The 19,544-nt window shown below is 43.4% G+C and overlaps 1 long non-coding RNA gene across 2 annotated transcripts; it reads left to right on the plus strand.

Annotated features, from left to right (window-relative positions):
• The first annotated feature begins 294 nt into the window (after positions 1-294).
• LOC126990352 (uncharacterized) lies at positions 295-18,384 on the plus strand. 2 transcript variants are annotated; one of them, XR_007744241.1, is made up of 6 exons: positions 295-1,288; positions 7,598-7,708; positions 10,817-10,924; positions 13,836-13,921; positions 17,821-17,985; positions 18,360-18,384. It is a non-coding gene; the product is annotated as an uncharacterized LOC126990352 (long non-coding RNA). The 2 variants fall into 2 exon arrangements; XR_007744240.1 differs by having other exon boundaries at positions 17,821-18,378.
• The last annotated feature ends 1,160 nt before the right edge of the window (positions 18,385-19,544 follow it).

Raw genomic sequence — 19,544 nt, forward strand, 5'->3', positions numbered from 1 at the left:
GACCGAAGAATACAAGTACCTAGGGGTGTGGATGGAGGTAAATGGATGCGCAGGCCAAGAATGTAAAGATAAGTTTGACAAACCAGTGGGTAGGGCGTTTAGGGAGTGCAGCGAGGATGAGAGCGAGCAAGTATGATGTCATCCGTGAGGTTTGGAAGAGTGTGGCTGTCCTGAGCATTATGTATGGAATGGATGTGATGACATGGAATGAGTGAGATACAAAATTGGAGGTGGGGCAGAATAGGGTAGCAAGAATGGCACTGAATGCACCAAGGTTTGCAGCAGTAGAGGCTCTTAGGGTGACATGGGATGGAACACTTTTAGGGAAAGACTAGTAAAGGCAACCTTGAGATATAAAGTGAGACTGGAGCGAACGGAGGATGCAAGACTAGCACGAAAAGTATACCTGTGGAATATAAGAGATGGCAAATGGGCGAATAAATGTGGGGGAATGATAGACAGGAATGTTGCGCTAAGTAGATGGGTATACCGACTCTGAAGATAGGCAAAATATGTTTGAATGGAGAATAACAAAAACATAAATGGAGAAGGTTTTGAGTGGGATCTAAGAAAATGGAAGAATGTGATAGATATGGCAGTTAAAGATGAGGGATTGAGCAAGTGGAAGAATGAGATGGAAAGAAAGGAAACCCTCGACTGGTACAGTGAGAAAGAGGCTCCAAAGTGTGAGGTGTGGTATGAGGGAAGCCTGGGAGGTGATCTTCTTTTCCGTGCTAGAGCGCAGTGTCTGGATGTGAATGCAAGGAACTATAGATGGTCTGAGTCCCGCAGCAAAGTGTGCCAGATGTGTGACAGGGGTGTGGACGAGACTGTGCAGCATGTAGTGTTGGAATGCAAGAAGTATGACAGGGAGAGAACGAAGATGATGCATGTGTTTTTGAGCGAGATGGGACGTGATGTAAACGGGAGGACTGGAAGGGAGTGGATGGTGCTGCTGCTGGGGCTCAGTGGAGAGACGAGTGGACGAGTGATTGAGGCAGTGAAAGAGTTCTTGGAGGGCATGTGGCGTGAAAGATATAGGGAATGATATCTTGCCCCGAGAACATAGACTTTCCGCATGTTTTTTGTTTTCTTTTCACAGGAGCTGCCGATACAAAGGCCTGGCTGGGGAGAAATCCCGAGCCACCTGTGACATCAAGATCAAGATCAAGATCAAGATCAAGATTTGATTTTCTCTTCTCTGTTCTTTGGAAACGCACGATAAATTAATCAAGCCAAGGAGAGGGTGTTCCCCGGCTGCCTGGGACGTGACGGGAGAGCCAAAGAGGTAGAGTTATTAACACATGCAGCCGTGAACACTTTTTGAAGAGGCGCTGTGGGATTACTTGTGTGGGGAGAGGAAGGAAGGTGAGGCCAAAGGGTGCTGTGTGTGTCTTCCTCATAGGTAAGGGGGCTTCGTGGTGCAGTGGTTAGCACACTCAAGCTCACAACCGAGAGAGCCTGGCTTCGTGGTGCAGTGGTTAGCACACTCAGCTCACAACCGAGAGAGCCTGGCTTCGTGGTGCAGTGGTTAGCACACTCAGCTCACAACCGAGAGAGCCCGGGTTCGATTCCCGGGCGGAGTTGACAAATTTGGGCGGCCTTTCCGATACCCTACGCCCCTGTCCACCCAGCAGTGAATGGGTACCAGGTATTAATCGGGGGTTGTGTCCCATCTCTTGGGATCTGACTAATTCCTGGGATCTTCTATAATTCCTGGGAGCTCCTATAATTCCTGGGATCCTATAATTCCTTCCCCTTCTGTCTCTCCGGCATATGACCACAGATGTTGCGCCGACTAAACCAAACTTTCCTTTTCTCAGGGGTGACAATGGATAACACCCACTAGTTTGGTTAGGGCTTAATTAAGGTGTGGAATGTTGGAGTTTGTGTTCCCCGTGTGGGTGGGTGCTACTTATTTCCCTGTGTGCATGTTAGTTTAACCCGGTAGCAGCGGGGATCATGTTTCTTAATGATCCCCCCAAACAAGAAAAATAAGAAAAAATCACCTCTCACACAAACCATTTCAAAATTTAGATCAAAGCATTTGTGATCAGATTATGTATCATTTATATTGGGTGGTTTATGAATAGGCATGAACTCGGCACAAATTTGTTTGGACTCCCATATTTCAAAAAGTACTGGTTCAATCTTCCTCAGGTTTTGACAGTAGGTAGACATACATATGAACTATATAGTATCCAAAATTTAGCCCTCTGTGTGCAGCATTTTTTGAGTTATGGCCAAAAAACGTGGATCAATAATAAGTAAGCGAAAAATTATGGTAAAGATTCGTATTAGGTCCGTGCCAGTATCTCGTAATCTACTTTATGAAACATCAGTATCTCTTCATATATCTTTTCTACAAACCTTCAACAGTCATGAAAACGCTTTGAAAATCCAGTTCAAGGACTTTTTTTTTACTCTTGAAAATAGGGGATAATGTTTACGAAAGCGCATCGCCTCCTCTGGTGCTGACCGCGGCGACGCTGCAGCCTCCGCAGCCGTAAAATAGCTCGCAGAGGGCTTAGGGTCGGGTAGCATATTTAAACTACTCCAACCGAACTTTATGACCTACTAACGGGGGGGCTGAGCCCCCCTCGATCCCCCCTTCTAACCCACGTGTATATGTGACTTATTTCAGCGAGGAGGTGTTTCTCGCAACACCGGCTGCAGCGTTGCTGTGGCCGGCACCAGAGGAGGCGACGCGCTTTCGTAAACATTATCCCCTATTTTCAAGAGTAAAAAAAAAGTCCTTGAATTGGATTTTCAAAGCGTTTCCATGACTGTTGAAGATTTGTAGAAAAGATATATGAAGAGATACTGATGTTTCATAAGGTAGGTAATGAGATACTGGCACGGACCTAAAACGAATCTTAACCAAAATTATTAATATGCAAGTATTTTGATAAGTTGGGAGACACCACCAAGCCTGTGCTCTGCCTTGCCGTGTTATCTTAAACCCAAATAGCCCTATCTTGACTTAGTGAATAGTAACGAACTTGGCGCAAAAAATTTTGGACTCCCATATCTCAAAAAGTACTGGTTTAACCTTCTTCAAGTTTTGACAGTAGATAGACATACATATGAACTATATAGTATCCAAAATTTAGCCGTCTGTGTGCATCATTTTTTTAGTTATGGCTGAAAAATGAGAATCAATAATAAGTAAGCGAAAAATTATTAATATGCAATTATTTTGTTAATCTGGGAGACACCACCAAGCCTGTGCTCTGCCATGCTGCGTTATCTTGCCCAAATAGCCCTATCTTGACTTAGTGAATAGTAACGAACTCGGCGCACGAACTCAGTAGTGCAAAAAAATTGGTACTCCCATATCTCAAAAAGTACTGGTTCAATCTTCCTCAAGTTTTGACAGTAGGTAGACATACATGTGAACTATATAGTATCCAAAATTTAGCTGTCTGTGCAGTATTTTTTGAGTTATGGCAAAAAAACAGGGAACAATAATAAGGAAGTCAAAAATTATTAATATACAAGTATTTTGACAAGTTGGGAGACACCACCAAGCCTGTGCTCTGCCATGCCGTGTTATCTTGCCCAAATAGCCCAATCTTGACTCAGTGAATGGGCACGAACTTGGCACAATTTTTTTTTTTACTCCCATATCTCAAAAAGTACTGGTTCAATTTTCCTCAAGTTTTGACAGTAGGTAGACATACATATGAACTATATAGTTTTCAAAATTTAGCCCTCTGTGTGCAGCATTTTTTGAGTTATGGCCGAAAAACTGGGATCAATAATGCGGCGCTATCTAGTTACCAGTTAAATTTGCCATGTCTGTAGTAGTAGTAACGGTTATAGTAGTAGAAGTGGTTGGTTTTCTTTCTCTTTGTTTTGCTTTCTTTCTTTATTTCCTTCCCTCTTTCTTCCTATATTTTTCATTCTTCTCTCTTTTTCTCCTTTCCTATTTGATGATTTCTGTTTTTTTTTATTTTTTTTTATTTTTTTTTTATTTTTTTTACAGCAAAGGAGACAGCACAAGGGCACAAAAAAAAGGAAACAATAAAAAAGCCTGCTACTTAGTGTATAGGATATGTTAAGGGTTATAGGATATGTTAAGGATATATGTTATATGATATGTTAACCCAGTGTGGCGGACTGAACGTTCCCCCCTGTTCCCCCCTCTACTGCGCATGCGCTGACCCGTGTTGGCCCGCCCCATTTAAAGGGGGGGACCAGCTGGCCCGCATCTACTGCAGACTGATCGGTCCCCCGACGAGACATCGGTCCGCCCTCCTTATTCTAGTAGCAGCGAGGATGATGTTTCTTAATGGTCCCTCCAAGCGAGAAAACTGAGAAAAATCATCACTCACACAAACCATTTCATAATATATATCAAAGCATTTGTGATCAGATTATGTATCATCTATTTTGGGGGGTTTATATCAGGGCACAAATTTGGCCCATCGCTGCTACACGGTAAAGCCACAAATTTAGCCCATCACTGCTTCACGGTAAAGCCACAAATTTGGCCCGTCGCTGCTACACAGTAAAGCCACAAATTTGGCCTGTCACTGCTTCACGGTAAAGCCACAAATTTGGCCTGTCACTGCTTCACGGTAAAGCCACAAATTTGGCCCGTCGCTGCTACACGGTAAAGCCACAAATTTGGCCCGTCGCTGCTACACGGTAAAGCCACAAATTTGGCCCGTCGCTGCTACACGGTAAAGCTACAAATTTTTCCTGTCGCTGCTACACGGTAAAGCCACAAATTTGGCCCGTCGCTGCTACACGGTAAAGCCACAAATTTGGCCCGTCACTGCTACACGGTAAAGCTACAAATTTGGACCATCGCTGCTACCGGGTTATGGGCAGGATAAGGTAAACCTGTAAACCAGCAACATATCCCCTATTAAGCTGCCGGGTCCAACAGTGCTGGACCAGTGATTGTTGTCAGGCTGTGTTTTGAGAATACTGTAGAGTACCTTTGGTTCCTAACATGCTTTTTTTTTTTTTTTTTTTTTTCTCATGCTGGCCCATATCGGTCTTGCTTGAGGGGCCTGCTGGATGGTAGTCGGGCCCCTCATAGATATAGGTTTTGACATAGACTCCGTATCCTTGACTTGTGTCGAAGGGCTTTGCCGCAGCAGCTCGCTGGATAGGCGGCAACGCTCGTGCATAGTCGGTTAGTAGCGAACACCCAGTGCTTCAAGTAAGTAGTACCCCGCGCTACACTCCCTTGCTGTCGCTGATATTGCTTTATTGTTTCTTGCTTCTAATTCAGCGGTTCTTAACCCGGAGGTCGTGATCTTGGAATGAGGTGAGTTGTTTTTAGGAATATTGGATTCTATTCATATGGTGTAAGGTTTTCTGCATGTTTTACCGTATCTACAATTTCTGTAATTAATTATAAGTGGGAAGACTTGCTAATAAGGCAATGAAGTAGTCGGTTAGTAGCGAACACCCAGTGCTTCAAGTAAGTAGTACCCCGCGCTACACTCCCTTGCTGTCGCTGATATTGCTTTATTGTTTCTTGCTTCTAATTCAGCAGTTCTTAACCCGGGGGTCGTGATGTCCTTGGAATGAGGTGAGTTGTTTTGAGGAATATTGGATTTTATTCGTATGGTGGAAGGTTTTCTGCATGTTATACCGTATCTACAACTTCTGTAATAAATCATAAGTGGGAAGAGTTTTACAATCTGTGATAACTTGCTAATAAGCCAATGAAGTAGTCAAGACAAATACAAATTCTAAACTATTATTTTGCATTTAGGAATACTAAGCTATTATTTTGCATTTAGGAAACTAGTAGGCTATTATGCATTTAGGAATACTAAACTATTATTTTGCATTTAGGAATACTTAGCTATTATTTTGCATTTAGGAAACTAGTAGGCTATTATGCATTTAGGAGTACTAAACTATTATTTTGCATTTAGGAATACTAAGCTATTATTTTGCATTTAGGAAACTAGTAGGCTATTATGCATTTAGGACAAGACATTCATGGAACGTGTTTTGTGTGTATATGCGTTTGTGTAGATGTAGTGTAGCTTGACTGACATAAATGTTAGCGTGTGTGTGAAACAATATGTAGAAGGGAACTGTAGCAAGACGAGGACAGGCAATAGAAGACAAACGAGTAACAAAAATACTTAACAATGAAGACGCGACACAACAGACAGGGAGACATTGCACACGAGTACACTTAATTAGTCTGTGGTGCAGCGCCACATTTTCTTGGGTCACCGGGGAAGCAAAGCACACCGCTTTCAGCGGTGGCTGGTACAAGGGCTCCACGGGGCATTCTATCTTGACGGTCCGTTTTATTCTACCACACCGGATCAGGGTCGAGGCTCGCGCCATGACCCCGACCTCTACTTTTTATTTTGTTTTTGCCGGAGAGTTTATATATGGGGAGTGGATGCAAACCCCTCCCCAACCAGCCTAGATCAGGGGCTGGACTTTTTTTTTTTTTTTTTACGTCTCCGCCTATTGCGCCGGTAAGCTTGCTTGAGGGGCATGGATGGTATTCCGCCCCAGCCCGTCATGGCGCAGGCAAGTGTTTATAGTGGTGCCATCTTCTCTTGGCTCATGCTGCCCCCCGGAAGACTTTTTGATTCTTGGACGGTTTCCTCTAGAGTCCGGGTTGATGGGTGGTCTTCAGGACAGCATGTGGGTAGTTTTGAGCCACTCGGCGGTGACTGAAAAATCCGAGGTGGTAGCGTGGGGATTCGAACTCGTGTCGTCCATCACGTGGTGAATGTGGGCCCAGCACGCTACCACTTCAGCCACCACCTACCCTGACTGACTCCTCACCATGCATAGGGCAGGGACGCAGGACTCCTTAGAGGATTGATCCCCCAGTTACCCCAAAAATGAAGCATAAATAGGAGAGAGAAAGACAGCTCGGGTAAATTGAAGACGGTTCATTCGTCACCCAGATTAACCTGCCCGTTTCATTCAGACCTAATTTAACCGATTCCACGCGTTCCTTTATATTATGGAAATTGACCAAGCCTTCTTAGGCCTCTGTGAATAAAAAAAGGCCCTGCTTGCTATCCTCGGGCTTGCCTCTCCAGTAAAATGCGTGACCCCTCTTAACCCGGTAGCAGCGACGGGCCAAATTTGTGGCTTTATCGTGTAGCAGCGACGGGCCAAATTTGTGGCTTTACCGTGTAGCAGCGACGGGCCAAATTTGTGGCTTTACCGTGTAGCAGTGACGGGCCAAATTTGTGGCTTTACCGTGTAGCAGCGACGGGCCAAATTTGTGCCTTTACCGTGTAGCAGCGACGGGCCAAATTTTTGCCATGATGTAAACCCCCAAAAATAGATGATGCATAAACTGATCACAAATGCGTTGATATATATTATGAATTCGCTTGCGTGAGTGATGATTTTTTCTCATTTTTTCTCGCTTAGAGGGGCCTTTAAGGAACATGATCCCCGCTGCTACCGGGTTAAGCATTTTATGTATGTCAGCAAGCAACTTCACCTCACTGAGTCTCACAACATCCATCTACCTGTCCTACTATTTATCCATTTGCCTATATCTGTGTAATCTAACTATCGATCAATCAATCTAGCTTCCTCTGTTAATCGAGGGAACCAATATCTCTTTTCTCCCCCACAGCGACGAGAAGCACCCAGCGCCACCCCACGCTGAGCCATCTTTCCCTTCAACGAGACTCAGCCACAACACAGATCATCATGTCCCGCACTTTCTATTTGCTGCTTTTACTTGGTGAGATCCTTTGTTATGGCCCTTACCTGCAAGCATAAGTGTGTGTGTGTGTGTGTGTGTGTGCAAGAGAGAGAGAGAGAGAGAGAGAGTATGCTTCTGGCCAGTTACGTGAATTAGTTTTGTGTACTTTTGGAGACTCTTTGCTCAAACTCTATCTTACAACATGGCAGTGATCTGTTTCCCAGCACAGTGGCACCTTACTTGCAAATGTCTTTCAGCAACCGCCTAGATTGATATAGTCAAATTATTTACATGGGGCTCTGTGTCATATGTGGGCCCATTAAGATGGGATATGTTTTAACTTATGTAAGGCAGAAACACTGAGCTTATCATATTGTGGCGCTCCACTATCCTGGGTGTAAAATGTGGCACTTTTGTGCAGGACCTTTACCTCCAGAACCTTTATCTCCAGTTTCCTTTCCAACCGTTCTATCTCTGCTGTGGTAGACGGTCACTGTTCTTCCCCTAAACCTATCAACAGTGGTGTCCCGCAGGGCTCTGCCCTATCTCCCACTCTCTTTCTATTGTTCATTGTTGATCTTCTTTCCAAAACAAACTGTTCTCTCCATTCCTACGCCGATGACTCTACTCTGCATTACTCAACTTCTTTTGTCAGAAGACCCTCCCCACAGGAACTAAACAATTCCAGGCTGGAGGCCGCAGAACGCCTAACCTCAGACCTTACTATCATTTCCGATTGGGGCAAGAAGAATCTGGTGTCCTTCAACGCCTCAAAAACTCAATTTTTCCACCTATCCACTCGACACAATATCCAAACACCTATCCCCTATTCTTCGACAACACTCACCTATCACCTTCATGAGTATGCAGTGGCAGTCTCACATCGGTTTATAGTATTTCCACGAGAATCTGGCGGGCGGGAGGTGGCGGCTGGGGGGTCAGCCAAGGTCAGCACCGCCCCGCGTCCTGCCACACACTTTCAACACCTCCCTCTTCCTCTCATATGTCAGATATTTACTAAGATTTTTGCTTGCGCTGGAAAATATTGAGAAAAGTAGCACTGGCAGGCTTGCTGGGAATCAGGACCAATATAGGGCTCTGCCGAGTAGAGCTGTCATAAGGAGAGAAAAGAAGAGGAATGTCAGGACTTTCGCTGAGAAAGTCGAGGGACATTTCAATACAAATAATCTCTGACCCGCCATCGAGCCCTGAGGAAACTCCGCTCCAAGTCTCCCTTTCAGGTGAGCGTTTCGAACAGCAGATGCATACCTGTTAGATATGGATGAGCGGAGGGCTCGTTTGGATTAATATTTGAGTAGTTATAGTACATGGCAGACCCTCTAAGCAGGCAATTTTCGGTTGCTGGGTTACAAATGGCGGATGCTGATCCACAAACCTCTCTTATATATATATATATATATATATATATATATATATATATATATATATATATATATATATATATATATATATATATATATATATATATATATATATATATATATATATATATATATATATATATATATATATATATATATATATATATATATATATATATATATATATATATATATATATATATATATATATATATATATATATATATATATATATATATATATATATATATATATATATATATATATATATATCTATATCTATATAACATCAGGTTACCATCAGTGAACTGCTCAAAGCTGAAGAGAGGCCATGATCCGCAGGATGCATGCGATATTGACTGCCGTAGGCAATCCGGAACCATTCCTCCGGATTGGAAAAATGGGCAAATCGTCCCTATATGGAAAGGTAAATGGAACAGCCAAAAATGCAACAACTTAGTGTAACAGACAAGGTGTTTACCCATCAATTGCTCATGGCAGATTTGCAACCAGTTACTAAAACTGCAGAACCCTGAGCAGTCCAGGTTCATGCCTGGTAAATCGACACCTACCGTATTCTAGCGCTTCGTGTATTGGTGGAGCTCCGACGTGAGATTCGACAAGGGATTCTTGGACCCTATGCAGATCTCAAGAAGGCGTTTCATTCACTGCATCGGGAGACACTCCAGGATCTACTGCGACTCCGTGAGATTCCTGCAAGGACCGTTGGTCTGGCCTGTACTCTGGGGCTGAGTTCTGTGAAGTGTGTTAGTGGGGGAGGCGTGTCTTGCTTATTTCCCGTTAACGCGGGAGAGAGACAGGGCTGCGTCTTTGTCCCATCCCTTTTTAACACTTGCATGGACTGGATATTACTTTTTTTTACAACAAAGGAGACGGCTCAAGGGCAACAAAAAGAATGTAGAAAAAAAGCCCGCTACTTGCCGCTCCCAAAACAGAAGATAGTATAGAGTGGCTAAAAGAGAGGTCAATTTCGGGTGGAGAGGTGACTTGATACACTGTTCTTGAAAGAGTTCAAGTTATAGGCAGGAGGAGATTCAGACGAAGGAAGGCTGTTCCAGAGTTTACCAGTGTAAGGGATGAAAGAGTGAAGATGCTGGTTTACTCTTGCATAAGGGTTTGGACAGCATAGGGATAAGCTAGAGTAGAAAGTCTAGTGCAGCGGGGCCGCGGGAGGGGGGGAGGCATGCAGTTAACAAGTTCAGAAGAGCAGTCAGCATGAAAATATCGACAGAAGATAGAAAGAGAGGCAACATGGCGGCGGAATTTAAGAGGAAGAAGACCGACAGTATGAGAAGGGGAGTTGATGAGACGAAGAGCCTTTGACTCTACTCTGTCCAAGAGAGCTGTGTGAGTGGAGCCCCCCCACACGTGAGATGCATACTCCATACGAGGGCGGACAAGGCCCCTGTAAATGGACAGCTTCTAAAGGGGAGAAGAACTGGCGGAGACGATACAGAACCCCAACCTCTCGTGAAGCTGATTTAGTGAGAGAGGAGATATGGAGTTTCCAGTTGAGGTTTTGAGTTAAGGATAGACCGAGGATGTTTAGTGTAGGAGAATGTGACAGCTGAGTGTTGTCGAAGAATACGGGATAGGAGTTTGGTTTGTGAAAGTTAACAGTAAATAAATTATGACTGCCATTTTTTTTTCTTGAAGCTCTGCTAATCCAAACAGGACCGGGTCAGATGCTGTTTGAAATGACGGAATATTACTGTTCGTAATCCCTTCCTCCCTCTTCCTGCAGCCCCCCACGGAGTCCTCCTCACCAGCCAAACGAGAGAACTACAGGTCAGCTTCATCCACCCTGAGTTCCCTGTTGTCAAGATTAAGGCCAACTGCGACCCGTCTTCAGGTAAGGACACACACACACACACACACACACACACACACACACACACACACACACCACTCAATAGCTCAGTGGTTAAAAGCTCTGCGCTGCCAGGTTTCGCGGCCTGACAGGCATAGGTTCGAGCCTCGCTCAGGTCGGGATTATTCCCCTTACAAGGAGTGGTTACTGTCCCCCCTTGAGCAAGGGAGATGGGCGATGTGCTGTGTGGAGGTCCTGGTAGTATCCAGAGATAGACTATAATGAGCTTGCTTTTGTCAGGAAAATACTTGCTGGTAATTGCCAGTCCATCCCTTGACCAGGCCGTGGTGAATTACACATACACATGGTTAGCACGCTCACCTCACAACCGAGAAGTTCTGGATTCGATTCCCTGGCGAAGTGGAGACGGATGGACAGTCTCTTTCAATCTATTTTCTCTCCCTTTTTTTGGCCTTTGCCTATGATACCGCTTTATTCTCTCCTATTCCTGATCCTCGAATAGGTATCCTGTGGCCACTTAGTTGAATGCGGATCTTGATTTGATTTATTTCTTTGTTGTTAGCGTTGGACCATAAGATTAAATCCTGCCAAGGACCTCTGATCCACCACATCCTGATATCTTAAAATATTGATTGACACCCAAGTAACTCTTGTAACATCTTGTAACTCTTTGAAATTACTTGGAGTAACATGAGGATTCAAGTTGACTTTAGAGAATCATATTAGGAAAACTACCCTTATTTCCCATAAGGTTGTGTATTGTTTTTAACTTTTTTCCCCTTAATTTTACCCTTTTTGAGGGCTGCGGTCCAGTTTGGATGTCGGCAGCTCCATCTGGCGTGTGCTTCCAGACGACTGTTCCTCTTTTTCACAATGATAAGTTTGCAGCAAAAGTCAGCACCCCCCGGTGTCTCATTAGGCATTGTTTTTGTCTACCTTTTTTTTTTTTTATTCTTCTCCCAACTCTGCCGTCGCTCTTTCATTTTCATGTCCTTGTCTGTTCATCGAGGTTTGGGTCTTAAGATTTTTATTTTATTTTTATTTTCTCTTGATGCTCTTTCATAAATCTCAGTAATAATAATAATAATAATAATAATAATAATAATAATAATAATACAGGTAACTCTCGATTTACGCGAGTTTGGTTTACGCGTTTTTTAAATAACGCGGGGTCCAAAATCCAAATAAATGTTTAATTTACACGTTTTTTCACTTATACGCGATATTTTATGGAGTGGCCACCATATGTCTCAAGCAACTGGACTCATACGGCGCCGCGGCCACACAGCTGAGCTCAGTTCTTCCTGTGCGCCACTTGAACAACAATACAGTACCCACGCTACTCAACAATAGGGGTAGGCAGGTACCGGTACCAGTATCGGTACTAGCGGTACCAGCTATACGGTACGGTACCAGTACCAGAGTGCTCGGTACCGGTACCAATACTAGCCAGCCGTTCATGGTGTCCCTCATTTCTTCCTCACACGAGTGAGGCTGAGACTGAGTGCCTGAGTGGATATCACGGTGATAGATATTCTCTCTCTCTCTCTCTCTCTCTCTCTCTCTCTCTCTCTCTCTCTCTCTCTCTCTCTCTCTCTCTCTCTCTCTCTCTCTCTCTCTCTCCACTGAATGAAGTGAATGAGCATATTATTCCCACCATCACTCGTAGGTTATGACAGACATCTAGGCAAGACACAATTCACACGGTTCTGGTGACACGTGGCATGCAGCTGTTTGTTGTATGGGTGTGGTTGTGTGGTTTGTAAACAATGCAAATGGCGGCCGGGCTGGTATTGCGCGAAATAACTCGTACAAGACTCATGATGTACAGTTTCTGATATCATATTTACCCCATTATTCTCACTAATATTAATTAATAATGAACACATGGATATTTTTTCCAATATGATTTTTTATGTTGCTTGTACTGCTCCTTAGTCTTACAATCGTAAGCCACCTGTGACATCAAGATCAAGATCATACAAATGGCGCCCGACGAAAAAACAGGACAACAGCAAGGCATGGGCGATCGTCCACCGATTTAATTTTTGTATAGTATTTATTAACTCGCCCTGTATTCTATGGTAACATATTATAAGACAGCTATGGACTATGAAGGATTATAAACAATAATAAAGGTAAGTTTGCCGTTGTTATTGGGTAAGACGAAAGACAGACCCTTAAAAACACCCCAAAGAAAGAAAATCATTAAAAAAATTTTCATTCGACGTATAACGCGCAGGGCTAAACTTTCAGGCATTTTTTATGTGAAAAAGGTGCGCGCTATACGCCGGAAAATATGGTATTTATTTTTCGACAGAAACCTACCTCTTGTTTGATTTACATTGTTTTTGATTTACGCGACCTCTTCAAGAACGCAATACTTGCGTAAATCGAGAGTTACCTGTAATAGATAAATACACAATAATTCATATTTACATTACAAATTCACAATATTTCTTTATTTTCGTGTTCTTAACAGTTTGAAGTATTCCTAGTAGCATTCAGTACTTAACTCCTGTATTCCTTCCATCTCCGGCTGTGTGACTCTAAAGCCGGCCACACACACGCAGGCCCGCCCTGTCCGGCCAACGAAAAGGGGGGGTTGTCGAGGCCCACACTCACACAGGCCGCCTCATGAAAATATACAGTACACGTCAGACCACCGGGCTACATGAAAAACACCCCGATACCCGCCCCTTTTCGTCGGTCGGACGGGCCGGGCTTGTGTGTGTGTGACCGGTTCGTGACAGCAAAAGCCAGTCACGTATCCACATAAGGGTTTCAATACGTGCCACTTCACCCTGCTTAGCTAAACTTAGAAAAAGACAACCAGGTTTTGTTAATTAATCTCTCTCTCTCTCTCTCTCTCTCTCTCTCTCTCTCTCTCTCTCTCTCTCTCTCTCCTACTCTGTACTGTATGTTATTGCAGGTCGAAAGATGATTTTGGATGTTTACAAGTGCCCCATGAATGCAAGTCAACCATATTTACCAGTGTCGTTAAAGGGAGTCTGCGAGGTAAGTGTGTGTGTACTTCTAATTTGACCCTTACTTATACTTGCTTCATGGTATTTAAGTAAAGCGTCGCCCTACACATAAAAGTACATCAATAAGCTGTTGACTCGGTTTCTATTGTAACAGGCAATCCGTTGAAATGATAAGGGATACTTTTTTTGCTTTTCCATCTCTCTTATGCGCCGCACTGTAGTCCGACACATGAATGAAGTCAGTTTGGGAGTGGCCTACAAGATCCCTGCATCTCGAAGGAGAAAGGAATCCCTAGTAAACATTTTTATTTTGGGTGTGACCGGGGTGGTGCAGATACGGCGCCCATCGGCAGAACAAGGCCTGGGACTAGCCCAAGTCTATATACACCAAGTCAAGTCATACGCAGGTTTGTGGGAGGAGACACGGCCGAGGCGTGGTTTATGCGTGACACTGCTTGGAGCCAAACTAGAGAATGTAGAAACAGGGATTTAGAGAAAACGAAGAAAGGCGGACTAATTTAAATCAATCACTTCAACATGCCCTCCCTCACACCCCACACAGCCGTTTGTAGGCATTGGAATTATAGTCACGCAATAGCACAATAAAAAGACATATTTTTTCGTCAGTGGCTTGCCTAAACGCGCTGTGAAAGAAGGCGAGAATGCACATCCAGAGTGCACATACGGCCCCAACTTTAGTCGCCCCTGAACTGGCGGGTATTTTGGGGGGGGGGCACCAAGTGACGTCATCCCGCTGCTCCGCCCCAAAAACCGCCTCCTGCGCGTACCGGTCGCAGTTTTGAAGCAGAGTGACTTCTATCCTTAAACTCCATCACAGAGCAATATATTTCAGTACACGTTTTACATTATTTAGTAGTCAATGATTGGTGGGCGTGGCAAGAGTACACGTCACGGCCATACGTCATGGCAGACACACCTCAGCCCGCTCCCAGTGCCCCAGCTGATATTTGCCTTTTTGATGACTCGCCTTTCGATCAGATTTTGATGGCATGTCTCTAAGACAACTACCCTAATGAAGCAGAGTAGATACTTGGTTATATTTTTCCTAACTACGTCGGTGTCTGAGACACAACGTGTTTTAATGCCGTGTCAATCAGCAACCTAGTTTAGACGCTATTGCAATAAAACGATATGTAGCGGGCCTTGAAATACATATTTTTTTTTTAGTAGGCTGCACTAGAAAAAAAAAACGTATGAAACAGTTGAGTGAAGCAGTCGAGCAGGGTGCTGGCAGCGCCACCGAGACACAGGTAGAGAGAGGTGCCGCAAGCCCATACTTCATTCTTTCAAGGTGCTTCGACGGAGGCTGGAGGAACTTTCTGTAGAGAAGGAGGTGGGGGGGAATAAGGAATGTGCACTAGTCACTCCGGGTTCCCAGAAATAGGTTTCTCAGAGATCAAAACCGTCATTTTGGGAACCCTCCATGACTATACTCTGCCCGCACACCTGTAACACGGGGAGAGAGGCGCGTCTCGAGGGACAAGCGAACAAAATGGCGCTAACCACCCGTCCTGAAACGCAAGTCATTTGTCATAAGTGCAGCCGCTTCTCCGCCGGTGACATGGGTAGGGAGGACGCTGGTCCGGGAGGGAGTCGTTGACCCGCGCCTCCGAACATAAGGACGCCAGGCATTCGCCACAAACACGGCCGCCCTTCTCGCCAAGGACATGGGAAGAGTGAGCGCCGGTCCGAGGGATAGAGATCCACACCTCCAGGGACGAAGGTTGACCAAATGGACGCAGGTCAAGCGAACCATATGGATGCAGGTCATTCGTCACAAACACGGCAGCTCCTCTCATCCGTAACACGGAGAGAGAGAACACCGGTCCGGGAGGAGATAGAAATCCGCGCCTTCAGGGACGAAAGCGAACCAAATGGACGCAGGACAAGCGAACCATACAGACGCTAATTACTTGACACAAACACGGCCGCTCCTCTCGCCTGACAGTGGCACGGGTAGAAAACCGCCGCTTCAAAGGACAAGGAACTTAAGCAAGGTACAGGGAAACCAGGCCAAGCAAAATTAGCGCCTTGACGGAGCGAGGCGGCTTAAAAGAATGAAGTATGGGGCTTGCGGCACCTCTCTGCGTGTGTCCAGCAGGTGTAGTGCAGCCTAGATTTAATAAAGTCTACAAGTTGCGATATTTGCCGTTTTTCTCTAGGCTTTATCGCGAGAGGGAGTATCCCGCTCACATTACAGCTATTGTGCACTAGTCATGCGGGGGTCCCAAAATAGTCTAATATGACGGATTCCCAGACTACAGTTTTCCTTAGAGCGAGTTACAAAAAAATATATATTATTATTATTATTATTATTATTATTATTATTATTATTATTATTATATACTCAATCATTATTTTTTTTTCCTTTTAGTTATATTAAAAAAGATTCTTCTATATTAATGATAATAAAATGATAATAGTAATAATAATTACAATAAAAATAATGATGATAATAATAATAATGATAATAACAATGGTAATAATAATAATAATAATAATAATAATAATAATAATAATAATAAAGATAATAATAATAATAATAATAATAATAATAATAATAATAATAAAGCAAAAATAAAACTTACTGTAATTATTATTATTATTATTATTATTATTATTATTATTATTATTATTATTATTATTATTATCATCATCATTATCATTATTATTATTATCATCATCATTATCATTATCATTATTATTATTATTATCATTATCATTATTATTATTATTATTATTATTATCATTATTATTATCATTATTATCATCATCATCATCATCATTATCATTATTATTACCTCCGCATACGAAGTAGGGTGGAGGTTATATTTTCGGTCTGGTCAGTATGTTTATTTATTTGTTTGTTTGTTTGTTAACAGTCTCCTGTGCACAACTTTGCGGATATTTCAAACAATTTTTCAGGGAAGCTTCGTGTCCATCCAGAATGGAACACATTAAATTATTGATGTCAAGGGTCAAAGGTCAAGGTCGCACAAAACTTCAGATTGGCCATAACTTCGGTTCTCGTCATCGTAGAGACTTCAGACTTGGTTCATGGAAAGACGCACCTTGCATGGCCTTGACCATGACCTTTGACCTTGACCTCGAAAAGTTCACCAAGGTCAAAGTTTAAAAAAATAGAATTTCATCAAATTTCGAAACAAATGCTTCCATATGATGCAGAGGATCACAATTGATGCCCATACCAATTTTCAGGACGATCTTTGGCGGAGGTGTGCACTCTCCGAGTGCTATGCGTCTAGTTATTATAATTATTATTATTATTATTATTATTATTATTATTATTATTATTATTATTATTATCATTAATTGTACATTATTATTAACACTTTTATTATTATTATTATTATTATTATTATTATTATTATTATTATTATTATTATTGTTATTATTACTATTATTATTATTGTCAAAATTATTATTAGCATTATTATTATTATCATTACTAATACTCTTATGGCCACCAAGTTTTCCTGGGAACATTTTCTACTCGACTACTGACCCGCGGTGCCACACAAAGATGTTTAACTTGATGGTGGCACGAGGGAAAAAGGCTGACAGCCACTGCTACAGAACGTCGCAGCGCCTCTGTCAAACACAAGGCTCGCCTTTTGTCAGCGCCTTCGTTCCTCGACCTCTAACTCTTGTAAACGGACAGCATGATGTGTGCTACTACGTCATTGGTTTTTCTTGTTAGCCATTCACCGGTAATAAAGTGTCGGTAATCAGACAGATTATTTTCCCTTGAGAGGATCAGCGCATCAGGAAACCGTGTCATAACATGGCCTAGAAGAACGGCGTGACGGGGCTCGAGCTGTGAACATTGCTTTTAATTAACAGAGTCGCGGAGACGTATTATAATAATCACCATTTGTTCTCGCACAGGAGGAGGGCGGGACACACTGCCTCACCGAAGACCTTGAGCGAGGATTGCTTCGCTATATCAGGATATTTTTGGAAAGAAAAAACCTTGAAGTACACGTCTTCCGAGCTCAGCCTGGCCAACGTGACCTTTTTCAGCAGAGAATTTACGGTTGAAGCCACATCCTGGTGAGTCTTACCCGTTGAAAAAGCCTCGAAGTTTTTGTAGAAGTTGATTCCATTCAGAAGAAATAAATCAGTTTAACCCGGTAGCAGCGACGGGCCAAATTTGTGCCATGATATAAACCCCCAAAATAGATGATACATAATCTGATCACAAATGCTTTGATATATATTATGAAATGGTTTATGTGAGGGGTGATTTTTTTCTCATTTCTCTCGCTTGGAGGGACCATTAAGACATGATCCCCGCTGCTACTTTAACTGTTTGGGGCAGATAGTAATTGCTCGTGTTTGGGGGTCATTAAAAAATCAATCTTTTTTTGGTTATTTTGACCCCTCCCGCCTTTGTCATGCCTTTAACACATGTTCAAACCCACTAGAAAATTGTGTAACACCAGATGACCCACCCCACCCCTACTGGCGCCAGCAGGTCAGGGAGGGTCAGAATGTATGCTTCAGCTAGTAAGTGCAAAGACACATCTTGCTGCTCACCACCAAGGAACTTCTATTTCTCACTTGTAAAGGACCAATGATATTTGCACAATCAGATGATGGTGTTTTAGCTGATTTTCTAAAGCAGCAGTTTGCTCCACTGTTTGTCACCTGTCAGCTGGGAAAGGTACCGTTGCCAGCCCACAAACCGCCATATCTCCAGAGACATGCCGTATGACTATGGATGCCCGTCACTCTAGGAACAACCCCATAAATGTATTTGTGTCGCGTTTGACCTCTACAAAGCGTCCGTGGTCTCGTTGACTATGCACTGACAATTCTGCACGATGGAAGGAAGAGAGGCACTTCGAGGCCCTTAACCCTTACAGCATGTTGTCAGAGTGAGCTATTGTGTGCAATCAAGTACTTGAAACAACTGAACTTGAATTTTTATTTATTTATTTAATTTTTTTTTTACGTCGTGGCCTATTGCGCCGTTAGGCTTCTTCCCGGTGGATCCTGATGGTCGGCCCAAGGCTTCTTCCCGGTGGTGCCTGATGGTCGGCCCAGCCCGTTCTGGCGCAGGCGAGTGTTTATAGTGGCGCCATCCTGCATTGGCTCATGCTGCCCACCCGGAGCTCATCCTTAATCCTAGAATCTAGAGTCCGGGTTGATAGGTTGTCTTCTGGACAGCATGTGGGTAGTTTTAAGCCACTCGGCGGCGGCTGAAAAATCCCAGCTTGGTGGCACCGGGCGGGGATTGAACTCGCGTCGTCCTGAACGCGGCGCCGTCACGCTATCCATTCAGCCACCGCCTCCCCGAATGGCACGATGAGGAGCTTGTGGATACAGCCGGTAAACAGGAAATACCAAGATCAACAGTGGTGGGAACCATTCGAGTACTCTCACCTGAAGAGAGAGTCCGGTGTGGGAGAGGCAGGAGTGGGCTGACAGTTGTTTAGGTCGTTTAACTGAAATCCGACAACAATGACTAGTTTTAGTTTGTGATAATCTAAGAGTTATCTTATACCCAAAATAAAACTCAAAGACTTTAACTACCATATTCATGTGAACCAAAATGTATTAGTTTGTTGAAGAATGTTTACAAGCTCTTTCGTCATTCTACAAGCCCA

Source organism: Eriocheir sinensis, unplaced genomic scaffold (genome assembly GCF_024679095.1).
Source record: "Eriocheir sinensis breed Jianghai 21 unplaced genomic scaffold, ASM2467909v1 Scaffold1579, whole genome shotgun sequence".
In the NCBI taxonomy this organism is placed as follows: Eukaryota; Metazoa; Arthropoda; class Malacostraca; order Decapoda; family Varunidae; genus Eriocheir; species Eriocheir sinensis.